This window comes from Notamacropus eugenii, chromosome X, assembly GCF_028372415.1.
Source record: "Notamacropus eugenii isolate mMacEug1 chromosome X, mMacEug1.pri_v2, whole genome shotgun sequence".
NCBI lineage: Eukaryota > Metazoa > Chordata > Mammalia > Diprotodontia > Macropodidae > Notamacropus > Notamacropus eugenii.
The window spans coordinates 40,416,135-40,422,257 of NC_092879.1; the positions used below are offsets into that span (position 1 = coordinate 40,416,135).

The following is a 6,123-nucleotide window of genomic DNA, read 5'->3' on the forward strand; positions in this document are numbered from 1 at the left end:
CTTAGGGAGCTAAGTTGTCTATGTCCTCTACCTCTTCAGATTGTCTTTTATATCATTATATCTCCTCCAGTAGAAGGTGTGCTCCTTGAGGAAAAGGTTATTCACTTTTTTCTTTAGCGCACAAGCATGAAACACAACGTGGCTTCAGTGACTGGAAAACTAGCCTCTCAAAACCAGGGATAACTGAGTTCAAGTCTCCCTCTGACACATGTTGACTTTGTCACTCAGGTCACGTTACTTAGCCTCTCCCTGCTTTCATCAGTTCTCAAGACTGTAAGTAGCAGAGAAGATGCTGACCTGCAGTAGGAGAGGGAATTTCCTCATTTTGGTGTTGCTTCTGTCAATGATGTCACGGTTTCAGTCCGTAATCAAATCCCCAGTGCCTCAAATATAGTAGACATTTAATTAATTCTTATTGGGTTGGATAGAGTTGGAAGTTCTTGAATTGAAATTAAATGTCATTGTCCTTTGAGATTTGATTGAGAGAAATAAAACAATGTCTCAAAGAAGTTTTTCAAGGCCAGTTTCTAGATAAAGATATTTTGTCTCTTCTTCAAAAGTATACACGACTCCTTGACAGAAAGAATTATATTGGGAAACTGAGCTAGAAGACTCTAGAAAAAGAAGAATCTAGAAAATTCTTGGCTTTAGATCTATCACTTATGTTCTGGTGGATGTATTGTTTGAGACAAGGTCTAGTTGAAATCTAGTTTTACTGTGGAACAGCAATAGTCCATATCTGAAAGTGACATGTTTAGACTGTGAATTTGTCCATTAGAGGCACATTCTGTGGAAATACATGGATCTCATAACTGGCACCATATATTTGCAAGTAGACAATAGGTATATTTGTTTCTTTTTTAAAAGCGAATTTGAGTAAATTCATCTCCAACTTGTAAATCCTTTTTGCCCTAAGGCACAGAAGTTGGAAAGCATTTTGTACGGAATTTATGGGTTGAAAAATATTTGATGCTTTCCTTTGAAGGGCACTATTAAATTCGAGAAAGAAGGATTTCTTTTTTGTTCTCAACCAGTACAACCCTTCCTCATTTATGTACAGAAGGGATTAGGTCAATTTATACCACACAATGGGTAAATGTAAGGTTGGCTGCCAAGGCTGCTCCTAGCAATTCATTATTCCTAAATGTTTGCCGATGAACAGTTCCATCTAGCCAACATGAGGGATTTTAACTTTCTGTACTTGTGTGTTGTTATTTATTTTTAGAGATACAACTTTTTATCATGCTACATTTTAAATGACATGCTTTCTGAAGGTACAAAGGAAAGCACTATGAGAAGCTCCATAGTGTCTCAGCTTACTTAACATGCTTCTGAGAAAGCATTAATTCCACCCAAAAGCATTAAAAATGTAGTATCAGCAATGAGAAAACACAGGAGAGAAAAAAACAACCAACCAACCAAACTTTGTGGCCTCCTCCCACTAAGCCCTCACGTTTACTGGAGATTTCATGAAAATATGTCTTCAATTCCTTTTAATCTAATGTGAGTTAAAACTGAATCCATTTTGAAGATTGAAGGTGTAGATGGGGATGTGTCAGAACAAATAGGATTTGGGGAAAGGATGTTAGTTACTAGCCAACAAATGGTTGGTACTGATTTCCCTCTGGACTGAGAAAAACTTTAATGTGGAATTTTACAACAAAATTTGACTCCCTGGAGAATGTTACTTGGTTGGGTAATTATTTTTTCCTGCAGTATCTAGAACTACTCAAAGAAAGCAATTTCCTGCACCAGTCATGGGCAGATGTTGCCAAAATGTATGTCAGGCAGGCTAGTCAAGGTCCCAGTTTTTTTAAGGCTACTACCAAAAGGGTCTCTCTTTTGGGGGGAGGGTGAACCTCCTCAAAGACAGTGTTCCTTAGCTTGGTGTTTGAGCCAGAGGTACCCAAATCGAAGCTGCAATTTGCTTCCTGAAAGTGCTTCGGCTCTGCTGGAGCCCAGGGTCTGTGAAATTGTCTAAGGCTGCAGGGACGTTGGCCATGGTACTGAGCCGCACGAGAGCTCACGCGAGGAGAAGTCGTGCTGCTAGCCTGACTGCGCATGCACGTGCCTGTTGCTGCCAGATTCTAGGACATTGGCCTCTCGAGTTCTATTGTGGGACACACGTTGCTAAGCGATAGCTCATTGAGTTCTAGGTTGCTAGGGGATGTCTGATTTGTTTGAGACAATCTGCACTCAGAGGTCAGTTGCTATTTGTCCCTGTGCGATCTGGTCGCGGCTTCCTTTCTGTGTCCAGATCGGGCCCCAAATCCCATTTCCTCTCTAGCTTCTACCTTCAGCTCTGGTCTCTGGTCTAAAACATGCTTTGGCCACACTGGTTCAGAGCCATAGGTCCTTTGTTTCCCCAGTGATTCCGGCTCCATTTGGCAGTGTTCCTGATCACCTTCGCCAGTTATATCCTGTATTATGCTTCCAGAAAGACCTTCAGCAACATGAAAATTGCCATCTCCAGTTACAGTGGTACACTTCACCATTACTCCAACAGCACTCACTTTTACCTGAATGAGCAGCAGGCCATCCTTCTTTGGGGCACGTTGGATACCGTTTTTGTTTTCTCTTATGCCTTGGGGCTTTACATCAAAGGTATAATTGGAGAGTCGATCAATCTACAGCTAGTTATGGCCTTTGGTATGTGCTCCTCTGCCCTAGTGTCCCTCTGCTTTGGTGCCCTAATCAAGTTACCCCAGTTTTTCACTAAATGGTTTTACTTCTTCCTGTGGGTGCTCAATGGCTTGCTTGAAACCACGGGTTGGCCCTGTGTGATGGCCATCATGGACTGCTGGTTTGGTACAAATTGCCTGGGCTTTGTATATGGACTCTGCAGTGCCTGTGCCTCCATGGCCAACATGTTGGCATCATATGTAACCTCTTTGATTGTCAAAAATGGGTATGACTATACTTTCTTGGTAATGGCTTCCATGCAGTTTGCAGCAGGATTAATCATCATCTATACCCTTTGTATATTACCTCAAGGAATTGGTACCATTCTTACAGATCACACAAATGATTCTGAAGAAGATTTTGATAGGCTGCTAATGAACTACGAAGATAATGAGATTGGTGAAGTGGAAGAAATTGAGTACAATGACGTTGATGATGTGCATTGGGAAGAAGACGATGTATTACCACAGCCAACAGCTTTCTCTGAGGCTTCTAGCATCCTTGAAGTTTTACGATATTTTCTCTCCTATGATATCACAAAGTTGGTGAGTTATTCCTTTTCCTTCTGGTTGCTCTTTTCTGTAAACAACAGCTTTGGGTGGGGAAAAGCTCAGATTTGCCAACTTTCTCTGGCGTGTGATGTTGCCAGAATTGCAGATGGAACAATTCTGGGCTTCCTCTCAGATACAGTCCAAAAGAAATCTATGTTAGCTGTTTGTGTGCTTCTGGCCATTGTGTTCATCTGTGGATATTTCCATACTCCCCAAATCAAGGCTATCGATGCACTGGTGCTTCTAGCAATTGCAGGGCTTTTCATTGGTGGACCCTCAAATGTAATGGGCTTTGTCATTGCCAATCACATACCGTACCACGAGCAGATGAAAGGGAACAGAGAAGTCTCAACTACAGTAACAGGCATTGTTGATACCATGGAGATGGAAAAGGAACAATATTTAGTATCTCTGGTCCAAGACAAAAGAGGATGGATGCCATTTTTCCATTTTTGGGTGGTCGTGATAGGTCTTATGCTTTTCTTGATTTCCCTACTGCTATTCAGGAAAGTGATAGATTATGTAGAAAACAGGATAATCCATACACTTAGAGAATGATCGGTTCCCCTCAGAGTGAGGTTTCGCAGAAGATCAGGGAACAAGAAAATTAATTCTTTTGTAATTGAATGGGACTGGGGGTGGGATGGAAAGTTAGGGTTTTTAGACAGATGCAAGGGTACATTGGGAATCAACACCAGCAAGATCAGGTACTTTAGAAGCAGACAGATGAGCAACCAAGATAGAACATTGTAACTTTATCTGCTATGGGACTGTTCTGAATGTTATCATGCCTTTTATTGTCATCTGCATTATTTTTCTTGAATTTGTGGACCACCTGTTACTTTGATTTCTAATTCCATCTCTTCCACTAAGACTTCATGGCATGACTAAAGAAGAAAATCAATGACGTGTATGAGTTGTCTGGTAATAATAACAATAAAACAAAAAATAACACAAACTTCATTACTGTTTGACATTACTGTTTGTTTTTGTTTCTGGTGTCAGTGTGAATTAAAGAAATAAAATATTTGTCCATATAAGGTACATCAGCTAGGTTGTCATTTCCCTTGAATTCTATCTTCTCCAAAAATGATGCTATCCTGTCAATTCTTGGGGGAAAATCATATTTTATGCTTAAAAATGGAATTGCTTGTCCATTTGTCCTTCCTTCTTACCTAACACCAATCTTCATTCACCACCTCCGACTCCTGGAAGTACTTATTAGCCATCCTTTTCAAAGGACAAACATGGTAGATCAATTACTTTGATGATGGTGACTAAAGTAGGAAGTGACCAAAATGTGGTATACATGGACTTGAATGGTGAATGGGAATGCGTTAGTATCCTTGGCCCTCCTTTGAGTGGTTTGATCTCTGTTCTAAGTCAGTTTCCTAGGCAGTTTCTTTCAAGAACTAGAATTGGAGGGAGGGAATGAAGTGACTTTGTCCCGGAGAGAAGGATAGGTTGCAGTTGAAAATTATATTAGCAGGGGGGGTCAGACCTGGGAAGACACTATTTTGTAGAAAAATACAGACTAGTTTCGAAGGCTTTACATTCTCAATGCCAGACATCATTCTTAAGGTTGCTGTGTATTTATGGATGTATTTCAAATTATGGAAACTAACTTGAATGTGTGAGTTGTGAAGATTAGGGTGTCATTAGGTTTCTTAAAGTTCCTTCATATTGCCTAGTGAGGGGTCACAAATCCTGATATTTTCGTCTCTTTTATATTTGCCTCACTTGCTAGCAGCCAGCAATGGTCTCATTTCTCTGACAATATTTTTGTCTAATATTGTGCTTGTTTTCAGCTAAGTTTAGATAAACTACACGAAGTGGGCTTAAGTTTCGGTAGGTTACCCTCAGCTTGCCTCTTTCTTAACAGATTTCTTTGGAATAATTGGCATTACCACATTTTCGTCGTGAAGTTATCAAGTTCTTATGAAGTCACTACCAAGCAGATCTGAGGAAGTTCAGATCTACGGTTTCCTCTGTGCTAAACATGTCATTGACAGAAGTTTTATATTTTGATTTGGAATGGTTTCATTGTTAGTTTGGCTCTTACAATCTGGAGGAGGGGGATAACAGCAAAAAAAATCTCCCAAATTAATTTTTTTTTTCTATTGATTTTTCTCACTTAAGGAAAAAAGATTCTTTAGGAGTAAGACCAACTCAAAAATGCCTCCATCTTTTTCTGTACAGACAGTTCTCTGATGCCTACTAAGCTGAAACATACAGAACTCTTTGCCTTGCCTTTTATTTTTATAAATTGAAAGTAATACTGCCTTCTTCAAAGGATCAGGTATGGGAGCCTTCTGACAGTGTTAAAAAATCAGGTCACATCAATGCACTTATTGATGACTAGAAAAAATGACTATGACGGTTATATCTCTCTATACAAACTCTTTACAAAAAATGCATTCAGATAAAAAGTCATTTAGGAAAAAAAATATAACTGGAGAATTTTTACAATTCAGGTTCTGGAGCAGTAGGACCATAGATTTAGACCAGGGAAAGGACTTTAGAGACCACTGAGTTCAATCCCCTCCATTTGCAGATAAGGGAGCTGAAGCCCCAAATAATTAGCAGTGACTTTCCCAGGGTCACTTAGGTAATTAGTTTGCATAGTGGGATTGAAGCCTAGGTCTTCAGGGGCTTCAAGTCCAATATTGTCTCTATGATACAAAGTTTCCTCTTATTTTCTCCTCACTTCTGCCTTTATCTCAAACCATGTGCTTGTTCTGAAACTGGTCACCCCTGAATCCCCTCAACTGTGGTTATGCCAGAAATAGTGACTCCCCCCCCACTCTAGTTATTAGGAGGAGCCACAATCCCTGATTTTTTTTCTACCTCTAGTTCCCTCCAACCTCCCACTCTTAGTCTCTCCCCTAAT

At 40.1% G+C, this 6,123-nt stretch overlaps 1 pseudogene; it reads left to right on the plus strand.

The window, feature by feature from the left end:
• Nucleotides 1-2,639: 2,639 nt before the first annotated feature.
• Nucleotides 2,640-3,791, plus strand: LOC140516315 (sugar phosphate exchanger 3 pseudogene; annotated as a pseudogene).
• Nucleotides 3,792-6,123: the final 2,332 nt, after the last annotated feature.